Here is a 14,379-nt window from a genome sequence, read left to right as displayed (position 1 = left end):
TGTTCGCATGTGTTCGACTGTGTGTTTGTGTGTGTTCGTGTGTGTTCGAGGGTGTTAGCGTGTGTTCGCATGTGTTCGGGTGTGTTCGGGTGTGTTCGTGTGTGTTCGCGTGTGTACGAGTGTGTGTTCGTGTGTGTTCGTGTGTGTTCGTGTGTGTTCGTGTGTGTTCGCGTGTGTTCGCGTGTGTTCGAGTGTGTGTTCTTGTGTATTCGTGTGTGTTCGCGTGTGTACGAGTGTGTGTTCGTGTGTGTTCGTGTGTGTTCGCGTGTGTTCGCGTGTGTTCGAGTGTGTGTTCTTGTGTGTTCGTGTGTGTTCGGGTGTGTTCGGGGGTGTTCGGGTGTGTTTGGGTGTGTTCGGGTGTGTTCGGGTGTGTTCGGGTGTAATCGAGTTTGTTCGTGTGTGTGTTCGGGTATGTTCGTGTGTGTTCGTGTGTGTTCGTGTGTGTTCGCATGTGTTCGACTGTGTGTTTGTGTGTGTTCGTGTGTGTTCGAGGGTGTTAGCGTGTGTTCGCATGTGTTCGGGTGTGTTCGTGTGTGCTCGATTGTGTTTGTGTGTGTTGTGTGTTCGTGTATGTTCGCGTGTAATCGCGTGTGTACGAGTGTGTGTTCGTGTGCGTTCGTGTGTGTTCGGGTGTGTTCGGGTGTGATCGCGTGTGTACGAGTGTAATCGCGTGTGTACGAGTGTGTGTTCGTGTGCGTTCGTGTGTGTTCGTGTATGTTCGAGTGTGTACGGGTTTGAGTTCTTGTGTGTTCGGGTGTGTTCGCATGTGTTCGTGTGTGTGTTCGTGTGTGTACGAGTGTGTGTTCGAGTGTGTATGAGTGTGTGTTCGGGTGTGTTTGAGTGTGTTCGTGTGTGTTCGAGTGTGTTCGTGTGTGTTCGAGTGTGTACGGTTGTGTGTTCGTGTGTGATCGCAAGGGCGCTGCTAATGAACGTAAGGTCGATGATGGAGCACGCGACGCCATTACGAAAGGTACTCGTAGTTCCCTCATTCATTAAAATGAGGTTCAGTGTCGAGAAAACTTCTTGCAAGGCTTCACCTCTCCTGTCCGTCTTGCGGCTCCCCCATTCGATGGACCAGGCATTGAAATCTCCGGAAATGGCGGCTGGCTCTTGTCTTCTCATGTCCTCTGCTAAGATGCCGAGGAAGTTCTCGAACCCTTCGAATGATGTACTCGGTGTTGCATAGCAGCTTTATAGGTGAACCCACCCGATCTTGGCGAACCATCGGGTTGGATTAGTAGGTAGCAGTCATATAAACATTGTAGCTGGACCAAGGTTGAGTCTTTTGTGTTCATATGTGTTCGTATGTGTTCATATGTGTTTATATGTGTTCGTGTATGTTCGTGTATGTTCGTGTATGTTCGTGTATGTTCGTGTATGTTCGTGTATGTTCGTGTATGTTCGTGTATGTTCGTGTATGTTCGTGTTTGTTCGTGTTTGTTCGTGTTTGTTCGTGTATGTTCGTGTATGCTCGTGTATGTTCGTGTACGTTCGTGTTTGTTCGTGTATGTTCGTGTATTTCCGTGTGTGTTCGTGTGTGTTCGTGTATATTCGTGTATGTTCGTGTATGTTCGTGTTTGTTCGTGTGCGTTAGCGTGTGTTCGGGTGTGTTCGAGTGTGTTCATGTGTGTTCGTGTGGTTTCGTGTGTGTTCGTATGTGTTCGTATGTGTTCGTGTGTGTTCGTGTGTGTTCGTGTATGTTCGTGTATGTTCGTGTTTGTTCGTGTGCGTTAGCGTGTGTTCGGGCGTGTTCGAGTGTGTTCATGTGGTTTCGTGTGTGTTCGTGTGTGTTCGAGTGTGTTCGTGTGTGTTCGGGTGTGTTCGGGTGTGTTCGGGTGTGTTTGGGTGTGTTCGGGTGTGTTCGTATGTGTTTGTATGTGTTCGTGTGTGTTTGTGTGTGTTCACGAGTGTTCGTGGGTGTTCGAGTGTGTTCGTTTGTGTTCATATGTGTTCGTGTGTGTTCGTGTGTGTTCGAGTGTGTTCATGTGTGTTCGTGTGGTTTCGTGTGTGTTCGTGTGTGTTCGTGCGTAATCGCGTGTGTACGAGTGTGTGTTCGAGTGTGTGTTCGTGTGTGCTCGAGTGTGTTCGTGTGTGTTCGCATTTGTTCGGGTGTGTTTGTGTGTGTTCGGGTGTGTTCGCATGTGTTCGTGTGTGTTCGGGTGTGTTCGGATGTGTTCGGATGTGTTCGAGTGTGTTCGTGTGTGTTCGTATGTGTTCGTGTGTGTTCGTGTGTGTTCGTGTGTGTTCGTGTGTGTTCGTGTGTGTTCGTGTGTGTTCGTGTGTGATCGTGTGTGTTCGTGTGTGTTCGTGTGTGTTCGTGTGTGTTCGTGTGTGTTCGTGTGTGTTCGTGTGTGTTCGTGTGTGTTCGTGTGTGTTCGTGTGTGTTCGTGTGTGTTCGTGTGTGTTCGTGTGTATTCGTGTGTGTTCGTGTGTGTTCGTGTGTGTCCGTGTGTGTTCGTGTGTGTTCGTGTGTGTTCGCGTGTGTTCGCGTGTGTACGAGTGTGTGTACGAGTGTGTGTTCGTGTGTGTGTTCGTGTGTGTTCGCAAGTAATCGCGTGTGTACGAGTGTGTTCGTGTGTGTTCGGGTGTGTTCGTGAGTGCTCGGGTGTGTTCGTGTGTGTTCGTGTGTGTTCGCATGTGTTCGACTGTGTGTTTGTGTGTGTTTGTGTGTGTTCGTGTGTGTTCGTGTGTGTTCGTGTGTGTTCGGGTGTGTTCGCGTGTGTACGAGTGTGTGTACGAGTGTGTGTTCGTGTGTGTGTTCGTGTGTGTTCGCAAGTAATCGCGTGTGTACGAGTGTGTTCGTGTGTGTTCGTGTGTGTTCGTGTGTGGTCGCAAGTAATCGCGTGTGTACGAGTGTGTCCGTGTGTGTTCGGGTGTGTTCGGGTGTGTTCGCGTGTGTACGAGTGTGTTCGTGTGTTTTCGAGTGTGTGTTCGAGTGTGTTCGCATGTGTTCGGGTGTGTTCGTGTGTGTGTCCGTGTGTGTTCGTGTGTGTTCGTGTGTGTGTTCGGGTGTGTTCGCATGTGTTCGCATGTGTTCGTGTGTGTGTTCGCATGTGTTCGGGTGTGTTCGTGTGTGTGTTCGTGTGTGTTCGAGTGTGTTCGTGTGTGTGTCCGTGTGTGCTCGATTGTGTTCGTGTGTGTTTGTATGTGTTCCTGTGTGTGTTCGCATGTGTTGCCGAGGAAGCTCTCGAGCCCTTCGAATGATGCACTCGGTGTAGCATAGCAGCTATATAGGTGAACCCCCCCTATCTTTGCGAACCATCGGGTTGGGTTAGTAGGTAGCTGTTCCAACATCAGTCTACCACATGCCCATATTGTTGCCTTTTTGGTGGTGTCTGAGACCCAAGTTGAGTCTTAAGGTCAGTGTGTTCGTGTGTATGTGGACAAGTTGTTGCCATTTTCGTAATAAATGTTGAAAATATACTTTTGATTCACTTTAATGTCATGCTACCACAATAATTGGGCACGTTGTTACCAGATTTCGTGAAATATGTTAAAAATTCATATTTGATGCACTATGATGTCATGTAATTATTCTAACCGGATACGTTGTTAGTACATTGTAGCTGGACCAAGGTTGAGTCTTAAGGTCTGTGTTCGTGTGTGTTTGCATGTGTGTTCTAGTGTGTTTGGGTGTGTGTTTGGGTGTGTGTTTGTGTGTGTGTTCGTGTGTGTTCGGGTGTGTGTTCGTGTGTGTTCGAGGGTGTTAGCGTGTGTTCGCATGTGTTCGGGTGTGTTCGTGTGTGCTCGATTGTGTTTGTGTGTGTTTGTGTGTGTCCGTGTGTGTTCGTGTGTGCTCGCGTGTGTTCGTGTGTGTTCGTGTGTGCTCGATTGTGTTCGTGTGTTTGTGTGTGTTCCTGTGTGTGTTCGCATGTGTTCGTGTGTCGAGTGTTTGTTCGGGTGTGTTCGAGTGTGTTCGGGTGTATGTTCGTGTGTGTGTTCGTGTGTTGAAATCTCCGGAGATGGCGGCTGGCTCGTGTCTTCTCACGTCCTCTGCTAAGTTGCCGAGGAAGCTCTCGAGCCCTTCGAATGATGCACTCGGTGTAGCATAGCAGCTATATAGGTGAACCCCCTCTATCTTGGTGAACCATCGGGTTGGGTTAGTAGGTAGTTGTTCGAACATCAGTCTACCACATGCCCATATTGTTGCCTTTTTGGTGGTGTCTGAGACCCAAGTTGAGTCTTAAGGTCAGTGTGTTCGTGTGTGTGTGGACAAGTTGTTGCCATTTTCGTAATAAATGTTGAAAATATACTTTTGATTCACTTTAATGTCATGCTACCACAATAATTGGGCACGTTGTTAACAGATTTCGTTAATAATGTTAAAAATTCATATTTGATGCACTATGATGTCATGTAATTATTCTAACCGGATACGTTGTTAGTACATTGTAGCTGGACCAAGGTTGAGTCTTAAGGTCTGTGTTCGTGTGTGTTCGCATGTGTTCGTGTGTGTTCGCATGTTTGTTCTAGTGTGTTTGGGTCTGTGTTCGTGTGTGTTCGCATGTGTTCGAGTGTGTGTTCGTGTGTGTTCGCATGTGTTCGTGTTTATTCGGGTGTGTTCGTGTTTATTCGGGTGTGTTCGGGTGTGTTCGTGTGTGTTCGTGTGTGTGTTCGGGTTTGTTCGCATGTGTTCGTGTGTGTGTTCGCATGTGTTCGGGTGTGTTCGTGTGTGTGTTCGTGTGTGTTCGAGTGTGTTCGTGTGTGTGTCCGTGTGTGCTCGATTGTGTTCGTGTGTGTTTGTATGTGTTCCTGTGTGTGTTCGCATGTGTTCGTGTGTCGAGTGTGTGTTCGGGTGTGTTCGAGTGTGTTCAGGTGTATGTTCGTGTGTGTGTTCGTGTGTTGAAATCTCCGGAGATGGCGGCTGGCTCGTGTCTTCTCACGTCCTCTGCTAAGTTGCCAAGTTCACTGTCATATAAACATTGTAGCTGGACTAAGGTTGAGTCTTAAGGTCTGTGTTCGTGTTTGTTCGTGTGCGTTAGCGTGTGTTCGGGCGTGTTCGAGTGTGTTCATGTGGTTTCGTGTGTGTTCGTGTGTGTTCGAGTGTGTTCGTGTGTGTTCGGGTGTGTTCGTGTGTGTTCGGGTGTGTTCGGGTGTGTTCGTATGTGTTTGTGTGTGTTCACGAGTGTTCGTGGGTGTTCGAGTGTGTTCGTTTGTGTTCGTGTGTTCGAGTGTGTGTGTTCGTGTGTGTTCGTGTATGTTCGTGTATGTTCGTGTATGTTTGTGTATGTTCGTGTATGTTCGTGTATGTTCTTGTATGTTCGTGTATGTTCGTGTATGATCGTGTATGTTCGTGTGTGTTCGTGTGTGTTCGTGTATGTTCGTGTATGTTCGTGTATGTTCGTGTATGTTCGTGTATGTTCGTGTATGATCGTGTTTGTTCGTGTGCGTTAGCGTGTGTTCGGGTGTGTTCGGGTGTGTTCATGTGTGTTCGTGTGGTTTCGTGTGTGTTCGTGTGTGTTCGTGTGTAATCGCGTGTGTACGAGTGTGTGTTCGTGTGTGTTCGTGTGTGTTCGCGTGTGTTCGGGTGTGTTCGGGGGTGTTCGGGTGTGTTTGGGTGTGTTCGGGTGTGTTCGGGTGTGTTCGGGTGTAATCGAGTTTGTTCGTGTGTGTGTTCGGGTGTGTTCGTGTGTGTTCGTGTGTGTTCGCATGTGTTCGACTGTGTGTTTGTGTGTGTTCGTGTGTGTGTTCGGGTGTGTTCGTGTGTGTTCGTGTGTGTTCGTGTGTGTGTTCGGGTGTGTTCGTGTGTGTTCGTGTGTGTTCGTGTGTGTTCGTGTGTGTTCGTGTGTGTTCGAGTTTGTTCGCATGTGTTCGGGTGTGTGTTCGTGTGTGTTTGTGTGTGTTCGGGTGTGTTCGCATGTGTTCGTGTGTGTTTGTGTGTGTTCGTGTGTGTTCGTGAGTGATCGTGTGTGTGTTCGTGTGTTTTCGAGTGTGTTCGTGTGTGTTCGTGTGTGTTCGTGTGTTTTCGGGTGTGTTCGAGTGTGTTCGAGTGTGTTCGTGTGTGTTCGTGTGTGTTCGTGTGTGTTCGTGTGTGTTCGTGTGTGTTCGTGAGTGATCGTGTGTGTGTTCGTGTGTTTTCGAGTGTGTTCGTGTGTGTTCGTGTGTGTGATCGCATGTGTTCGTGTGTTTTCGTGTGTGTTCGTGTGTGTTCGTGTGTGTTCGTGTGTGTTCGTGTGTGTTCGTGTGTGTGTTCGTGTGTGTGTTCGTGTGTGTGTTCGTGTGTGTGTTCGTGTGTGTTCGGGTGTGTTCGCATGTGTTCGTGTGTGTTTGTGTGTGTTCGTGTGTGTTCGTGTGTGTTCGTGTGTGTTCGTGAGTGATCGTGTGTGTGTTCGTGTGTTTTCGAGTGTGTTCGTGTGTGTTCGTGTGTGTTCGTGTGTTTTCGGGTGTGTTCGAGTGTGTTCTAGTGTGTTCGTGTGTGTTCGTGTGTGTTCGTGAGTGATCGTGTGTGTGTTCGTGTGTTTTCGAGTGTGTTCGTGTGTGTTCGTGTGTGTTCGTGTGTGTGTTCGCATGTGTTCGTGTGTTTTCGTGTGTTTTCGTGTGTGTTCGTGTGTGTTCGTGTGTGTTCGTGTGTGTTCGTGTGTGTTCGTGTGTGTTCGTGTGTGTTCGTGTGTGTTCGTGTGTGTGTTCGTGTGTGTGTTCGTGTGTGTGTTCGTGTGTGTTCGGGTGTGTTCGCATGTGTTCGTGTGTGTTTGTGTGTGTTCGTGTGTGTTCGTGTGTGTTCGTGTGTGTTCGTGAGTGATCGTGTGTGTATTCGTGTGTTTTCGAGTGTGTTCGTGTGTGTTCGTGTGTTTTCGGGTGTGTTCGAGTGTGTTCGAGTGTGTTCGAGTGTGTTCGTGTGTGTTCGTGTGTGTTCGGGTGTGTTCGTGTGTGTTCGGGTGCGTTCGTGTGTATTCGTGTGTGTTCGTGTGTGTTCGCATGTGTTCGAGTGTGTTCGCATCTGTTCGTGTGTGTTCGAGTGTATTCGTGAGTGTTCGTGTGTGTTCGTGTGTGTTCGGGTGTGTTCGTGAGTGTTCGGGTGTGTTCGTGTGTGTTCGTGTGTGTGTCGAGTGTGTTCGGGTGTGTGTGTTCGTGTGTTCGAGTGTGTGTGTTCGTGTGTGCGAGTGTGTGTGTTCGTGTGTTCGAGAGTGTTCGCGTGTGTTCGGGTGTGTGTTCGTGTGTATTCGTATGTGTTCGTGTGTGTTCGCATGTGTTCGAGTGTGTTCGCATGTGTTCGTGTGTGTTCGAGTGTATTCGTGAGTGTTCGTGTGTGTTCGTGTGTGTTCGGGTGTGTTCGTGAGTGTTCGGGTGTGTTCGTGTGTGTTCGTGTGTGTGTTCGTGTGTGTTCGGGTGTGTGTGTTCGTGTGTTCGAGTGTGTGTGTTCGTGTGTGCGAGTGTGTGTGTTCGTGTGTTCGAGAGTGTTCGCGTGTGTTCGAGTGTGTTCGAGTGAGTGTTCGTGTGTGTGTTCGGGTGTGTTCGGGTGTGTTCGCATGTGTTCGAGTGTGTTCGCATGTGTTCGTGTGTGTTCGAGTGTATTCGTGAGTGTTCGTGTGTGTTCGTGTGTGTTCGGGTGTGTTCGTGAGTGTTCGTGTGTTATCGTGTGTGATCGTGTGTGTGTTCGTGTGTTTTCGTGTGTGTTCGTGTGTTTTCGTGTGTTCGTGTGTTTTCGGGTGTGTTCGAGTGTGTTCGTGTGTGTTCGGGTGTGTGTTCGCATGTGTTCGTGTGTGTTCGTGTGTTTTCGGGTGTGTTCGGGTGTGTTCGTGTGTGTTCGTGTGTGTGTTCGCATGTGTTCGTGTGTTTTCGGGTGTTTTCGGGTGTGTTCGGGTGTGTTCGGGTGTGTTCGGGTGTGTTCGGGTGTGTTCGGGTGTGTTCGTGTGTGTTCGTGTGTGTTCGTGTGTGTTCGGGTGTGTGTGTTCGTGTGTTCGAGTGTGTGTGTTCGTGTGTTCGAGTGTGTGTTCGTGTGTGTTCGAGTGTGTTCGCATGTGTTCGTGTGTTTTCGGGTGTTTTCGTGTGTGTTCGGGTGTGTTCGTGAGTGTTCGGGTGCGTTCGTGTGTATTCGTGTGTGTTCGTGTGTGTTCGCATGTGTTCGAGTGTGTTCGCATCTGTTCGTGTGTGTTCGAGTGTATTCGTGAGTGTTCGTGTGTGTTCGTGTGTGTTCGGGTGTGTTCGTGAGTGTTCGGGTGTGTTCGTGTGTGTTCGTGTGTGTGTCGAGTGTGTTCGGGTGTGTGTGTTCGTGTGTTCGAGTGTGTGTGTTCGTGTGTGCGAGTGTGTGTGTTCGTGTGTTCGAGAGTGTTCGCGTGTGTTCGGGTGTGTGTTCGTGTGTATTCGTATGTGTTCGTGTGTGTTCGCATGTGTTCGAGTGTGTTCGCATGTGTTCGTGTGTGTTCGAGTGTATCCGTGAGTGTTCGTGTGTGTTCGTGTGTGTTCGGGTGTGTTCGTGAGTGTTCGGGTGTGTTCGTGTGTGTTCGTGTGTGTTCGTGTGTGTGTTCGAGTGTGTTCGGGTGTGTGTGTTCGTGTGTTCGAGTGTGTGTTCGAGTGTGTTCGGGTGTGTGTGTTCGTGTGTTCGAGTGTGTGTGTTCGTGTGTGCGAGTGTGTGTGTTCGTGTGTTCGAGAGTGTTCGCGTGTGTTCGGGTGTGTGTTCGTGTGTATTCGTATGTGTTCGTGTGTGTTCGCATGTGTTCGAGTGTGTTCGCATGTGTTCGTGTGTTTTCGGGTGTTTTCGGGTGTGTTCGGGTGTGTTCGTGTGTGTTCGGGTGCGTTCGTGTGTGTTCGGGTGTGTTCGTGAGTGTTCGGGTGTGTTCGTGTGTGTTCGTGTGTGTGTCGAGTGTGTTCGGGTGTGTGTGTTCGTGTGTTCGAGTGTGTGTGTTCGTGTGTGCGAGTGTGTGTGTTCGTGTGTTCGAGAGTGTTCGCGTGTTTTCGGGTGTGTTCGGGTGTGTTCGTGTGTGTTCGGGTGCGTTCGTGTGTATTCGTGTGTGTTCGTGTGTGTTCGCATGTGTTCGAGTGTGTTCGCATCTGTTCGTGTGTGTTCGAGTGTATTCGTGAGTGTTCGTGTGTGTTCGTGTGTGTTCGGGTGTGTTCGTGAGTGTTCGGGTGTGTTCGTGTGTGTTCGTGTGTGTGTCGAGTGTGTTCGGGTGTGTGTGTTCGTGTGTTCGAGTGTGTGTGTTCGTGTGTGCGAGTGTGTGTGTTCGTGTGTTCGAGAGTGTTCGCGTGTGTTCGGGTGTGTGTTCGTGTGTATTCGTATGTGTTCGTGTGTGTTCGCATGTGTTCGAGTGTGTTCGCATGTGTTCGTGTGTGTTCGAGTGTATCCGTGAGTGTTCGTGTGTGTTCGTGTGTGTTCGGGTGTGTTCGTGAGTGTTCGGGTGTGTTCGTGTGTGTTCGTGTGTGTGTTCGAGTGTGTTCGGGTGTGTGTGTTCGTGTGTTCGAGTGTGTGTGTTCGAGTGTGTTCGTGTGTGTGTTCGTGTGTGTTCGGGTGTGTGTGTTCGTGTGTTCGAGTGTGTGTGTTCGTGTGTGCGAGTGTGTGTGTTCGTGTGTTCGAGAGTGTTCGCGTGTGTTCGAGTGTGTTCGAGTGAGTGTTCGTGTGTGTGTTCGGGTGTGTTCGGGTGTGTTCGCATGTGTTCGAGTGTGTTCGCATGTGTTCGTGTGTGTTCGAGTGTATTCGTGAGTGTTCGTGTGTGTTCGTGTGTGTTCGGGTGTGTTCGTGAGTGTTCGTGTGTTATCGTGTGTGATCGTGTGTGTGTTCGTGTGTTTTCGTGTGTGTTCGTGTGTTTTCGTGTGTTCGTGTGTTTTCGGGTGTGTTCGAGTGTGTTCGTGTGTGTTCGGGTGTGTGTTCGCATGTGTTCGTGTGTGTTCGTGTGTTTTCGGGTGTGTTCGGGTGTGTTCGTGTGTGTTCGTGTGTGTGTTCGCATGTGTTCGTGTGTTTTCGGGTGTTTTCGGGTGTGTTCGGGTGTGTTCGGGTGTGTTCGGGTGTGTTCGGGTGTGTTCGGGTGTGTTCGTGTGTGTTCGTGTGTGTTCGTGTGTGTTCGGGTGTGTGTGTTCGTGTGTGTTCGTGAGTGTTCGGGTGTGTTCGTGTGTGTTCGTGTGTGTGTCGAGTGTGTTCGGGTGTGTGTGTTCGTGTGTTCGAGTGTGTGTGTTCGTGTGTGCGAGTGTGTGTGTTCGTGTGTTCGAGAGTGTTCGCGTGTGTTCGGGTGTGTGTTCGTGTGTATTCGTATGTGTTCGTGTGTGTTCGCATGTGTTCGAGTGTGTTCGCATGTGTTCGTGTGTGTTCGAGTGTATCCGTGAGTGTTCGTGTGTGTTCGTGTGTGTTCGGGTGTGTTCGTGAGTGTTCGGGTGTGTTCGTGTGTGTTCGTGTGTGTGTTCGAGTGTGTTCGGGTGTGTGTGTTCGAGTGTGTGTGTTCGAGTGTGTTCGTGTGTGTGTTCGTGTGTGTTCGGGTGTGTGTGTTCGTGTGTTCGAGTGTGTGTGTTCGTGTGTGCGAGTGTGTGTGTTCGTGTGTTCGAGAGTGTTCGCGTGTGTTCGAGTGTGTTCGAGTGAGTGTTCGTGTGTGTGTTCGGGTGTGTTCGGGTGTGTTCGCATGTGTTCGAGTGTGTTCGCATGTGTTCGTGTGTGTTCGAGTGTATTCGTGAGTGTTCGTGTGTGTTCGTGTGTGTTCGGGTGTGTTCGTGAGTGTTCGTGTGTTATCGTGTGTGTTCGTGTGTGTGTTCGTGTGTGTTCGGGTGTGTGTGTTCGTGTGTTCGAGTGTGTGTGTTCGTGTGTTCGAGTGTGTGTGTTCGTGTGTTCGAGAGTGTTCGCGTGTGTTTGGGTGTATTCGAGTGAGTGTTCGTGTGTGTTCGAGTGTGTTCGCATGTGTTCGTGTGTTTTCGGGTGTTTTCGGGTGTGTTCGGGTGTGTTCGTGTGTGTTCGTGTGTGTTCGAGTGTGTTCGTGTGTGTTCGTGTGTGTTCGTGTGTGTTCGCATGTGTTCGTGTGTGTTCGGGTGTGTTCGTGTGTGTTCGAGTGTGTTCGCATGTGTTCGGGTGTGTGTTCGTGTGTGTTCGTGTGTGTGTTCGTGTGTTTTCGTGTATGTATGTGTGTGTGTATGCCGAGGAAGTTCTCGAACCCTTCGAATGATGTACTCGGTGTTGCATAGCAACTATATAGGTGAACCCACCCGATCTTGGCGAACCATCGGGTTGGATTAGTAGGTAGCAGTTCGAACGGCAGTCTACCACATGCCCATATTGCTGCCTTTTTGGTGGTGTCTGAGACCCAAGGTTGGGTCTTAAGGTCAGTGTGTTCGTGTGTGTGGACAAGTTGATGCCAAGTTCGTAATAAATGTTGAAAATATACTTTTGATTCACTTCATTGTCATGCTACCACAATAATTGGACACGTTGTTGCCAGATTTCGTAATAAATATTAAAAATTAATATTTGATTCACTATAATGTCATGTAATTATTCTAACCGGATACGTTGTTGCCGGATTTCCTAATGAATGTTGAGAATCCAATTTTGATAAACTTTAATATCTTGTAACCACAATAACTGGATGCGTTGTTGCCGGACTTTCTAACAAACGTTAAAAATTTCTTTTTAGATCACTGTCATATAAACATTGTAGCTGGACCAAGGTTGAGTCTTAAGGTATGTGTTCGAGTGTGTGTGTTCGTTTGTTCGAGTGTGTTCGCATGTGTTCGTGTGTGTTCGTGTGTGTTCGTGAGTGATCGTGTGTGTGTTCGTGTGTTTTCGAGTGTGTTCGTGTGTGTTCGTGTGTTTTCGGGTGTGTTCGAGTGTGTTCGAGTGTGTTCGTGTGTGTTCGTGTGTGTTCGTGTGTGTGTTCGCATGTGTTCGTGTGTTTTCGGGTGTTTTCGGGTGTGTTCGTGTGTGTTCGTGTGTGTTCGTATGTGTTCGTGTGTGTTCGTGTGTGTTCGTGTGTGTTCGTGTGTGTTCGTGTGTGTTCGTGTGTGTTCGTGTGTGTTCGTGTGTGTTCGTGTGTGTTGGTGTGTGTTCGTGTGTGTGTTCGTGTGTGTGTTCGTGTGTGTGTTCGCATGTGTTCGTGTGTGTTCGTGAGTGTTCGTGTGTTTTCGGGTGTGTTCGAGTGTGTTCGTGTGTGTGTTCGCATGTGTTCGTGTGTTTTCGAGTGTGTTCGTGTGTGTTCGTGTGTGTTCGTGTGTGTTCGTGTGTGTTCGTGTGTGTTCGAGTGTGTTCTTGTGTGTTCGTGTGTGTTCGTGTGTGTTCGCATGTGTTCGTGTAAGTTCGGGTGTGTTCGTGTGTGTTCGAGTGTGTTCGTGTGTGTTCGAGTGTGTTCGCATGTGTTCGGGTGTGTGTTCGTGTGTGTTCGTGTGTTTTCGGGTGTGTTCGTGTGTGTTCGTGTGTGTTCGTGTGTGTTCGTGTGTTTTCGGGTGTTTTCGGGTGTGTTCGTGTGTGTTCGTGTGTGTTCGTGTATGTTCGCATGTGTTCGAGTGTGTTCGTATGTGCTCGAGTGTGTACGGGTGTGTGTTCGGTTGTGTTCACATGTGTTCGGGTGTGTTCGCATGTGTTCGGGTGTGTTCGTGTATGTTCGCATGTGTTCGGATGTGTTCGGGTGTGTTCGTGTGTGTTCGGTTGGGTTCGTGTGTGTTCGGTTGGGTTCGGATGTGTTCGTGTGTGTTCGCATGTGTTCGTGTGTGTTCGTGTGTGTTCGGGTGTGTTCGTGTGTGTTCGAGTGTGTACGGGTGTGTGTTCGAGTGTGTACGGGTGTGTGTTCGCATGTGTTCGGGTGTGTTCGTGTATGTTCGGGTGTGTTCGTGTATGTTCGCATGTGTTCGGATGTGTTCGGGTGTGTTCGTGTGTGTTCGGGTGTGTTCGGATGTGTTCGTGTGTGTTCACATGTGTTCGTGTGTGTTCGGGTGTGTTCGTGTGTGTTCGGATGTGTTCGGTTGGGTTCGGATGTGTTCGTGTGTGTTCGCATGTGTTCGTGTGTGTTCGATTGTGTTCGTGTGTGTTCGTGTGTGTGTTCGAGTGTGTTCGGGTGTGTTCGTGTGTATGTACGAGTGTGTTCGCATGTGTTCGGGTGTGTTCGTGTGTTTTCGGGTGTGTTCGAGTGTGTTCGTGTGTGTTCGTGTGTGTGTTCGTGTGTTTTCGAGTGTGTTCGTGTGTGTTCGCATGTGTTCGTGTGTGTTCGTGAGTGATCGTGTGTGTGTTCGTGTGTTTTCGAGTGTGTTCGTGTGTGTTCGTGTGTGTTCGTGTGTTTTCGGGTGTGTTCGAGTGTGTTCGAGTGTGTTCGTGTGTGTTCGTGTGTGTTCGTGTGTGTTCGTGTGTGTTCGTGTGTGTTCGTGTGTGTTCGTGTGTGTTCGTGTGTGTTCGTGTGTGTTCGTGTGTGTTCGTGTGTGTTGGTGTGTGTTCGTGTGTGTGTTCGTGTGTGTGTTCGTGTGTGTGTTCGCATGTGTTCGGGTGTGTGTTCGTGTGTGTTCGTGTGTTTTCGGTTGTGTTCGTGTGTGTTCGTGTGTTTTCGGGTGTTTTCGGGTGTGTTCGTGTGTGTTCGTGTGTGTTCGTGTATGTTCGCATGTGTTCGAGTGTGTTCGTATGTGCTCGAGTGTGTACGGGTGTGTGTTCGGTTGTGTTCACATGTGTTCGGGTGTGTTCGCATGTGTTCGGGTGTGTTCGTGTATGTTCGCATGTGTTCGGATGTGTTCGGGTGTGTTCGTGTGTGTTCGGTTGGGTTCGTGTGTGTTCGGTTGGGTTCGGATGTGTTCGTATGTGTTCGCATGTGTTCGTGTGTGTTCGTGTGTGTTCGGGTGTGTTCGTGTGTGTTCGAGTGTGTACGGGTGTGTGTTCGAGTGTGTACGGGTGTGTGTTCGCATGTGTTCGGGTGTGTTCGTGTATGTTCGGGTGTGTTCGTGTATGTTCGCATGTGTTCGGATGTGTTCGGGTGTGTTCGTGTGTGTTCGGGTGTGTTCGGATGTGTTCGTGTGTGTTCACATGTGTTCGTGTGTGTTCGTGTGTGTTCGGGTGTGTTCGTGTGTGTTCGGATGTGTTCGGGTGTGTGTTCGTGTGTGTTGGTGTGTGTTCGGGTGTGTTCGCATGTGTTCGTGTGTGTTCGTGAGTGATCGTGTGTGTGTTCGTGTGTTTTCGAGTGTGTTCGTGTGTGTTCGCATGTGTTCGTGTGTGTTCGTGAGTGATCGTGTGTGTGTTCGTGTGTTTTCGAGTGTGTTCGTGTGTGTTCGTGTGTTTTCGGGTGTGTTCGAGTGTGTTCGAGTGTGTTCGAGTGTGTTCGTGTGTGTTCGTGTGTGTGTTCGCATGTGTTCGTGTGTTTTCGGGTGTTTTCGGGTGTGTTCGTGTGTGTTCGTGTGTGTTCGTGTGTGTTCGTGTGTGTTCGTGTGTGTTCGAGTGTGTTCGAGTGAGTGTTCGTGTGTGTGTTCGGGTGTGTTCGGGTGTGTTCGGGTGTGTTC

This window comes from Diorhabda sublineata, chromosome 4 (genome assembly GCF_026230105.1).
Source record: "Diorhabda sublineata isolate icDioSubl1.1 chromosome 4, icDioSubl1.1, whole genome shotgun sequence".
Lineage (NCBI taxonomy): Eukaryota > Metazoa > Arthropoda > Insecta > Coleoptera > Chrysomelidae > Diorhabda > Diorhabda sublineata.
Note: the sequence above shows the minus strand (reverse complement) of the source record.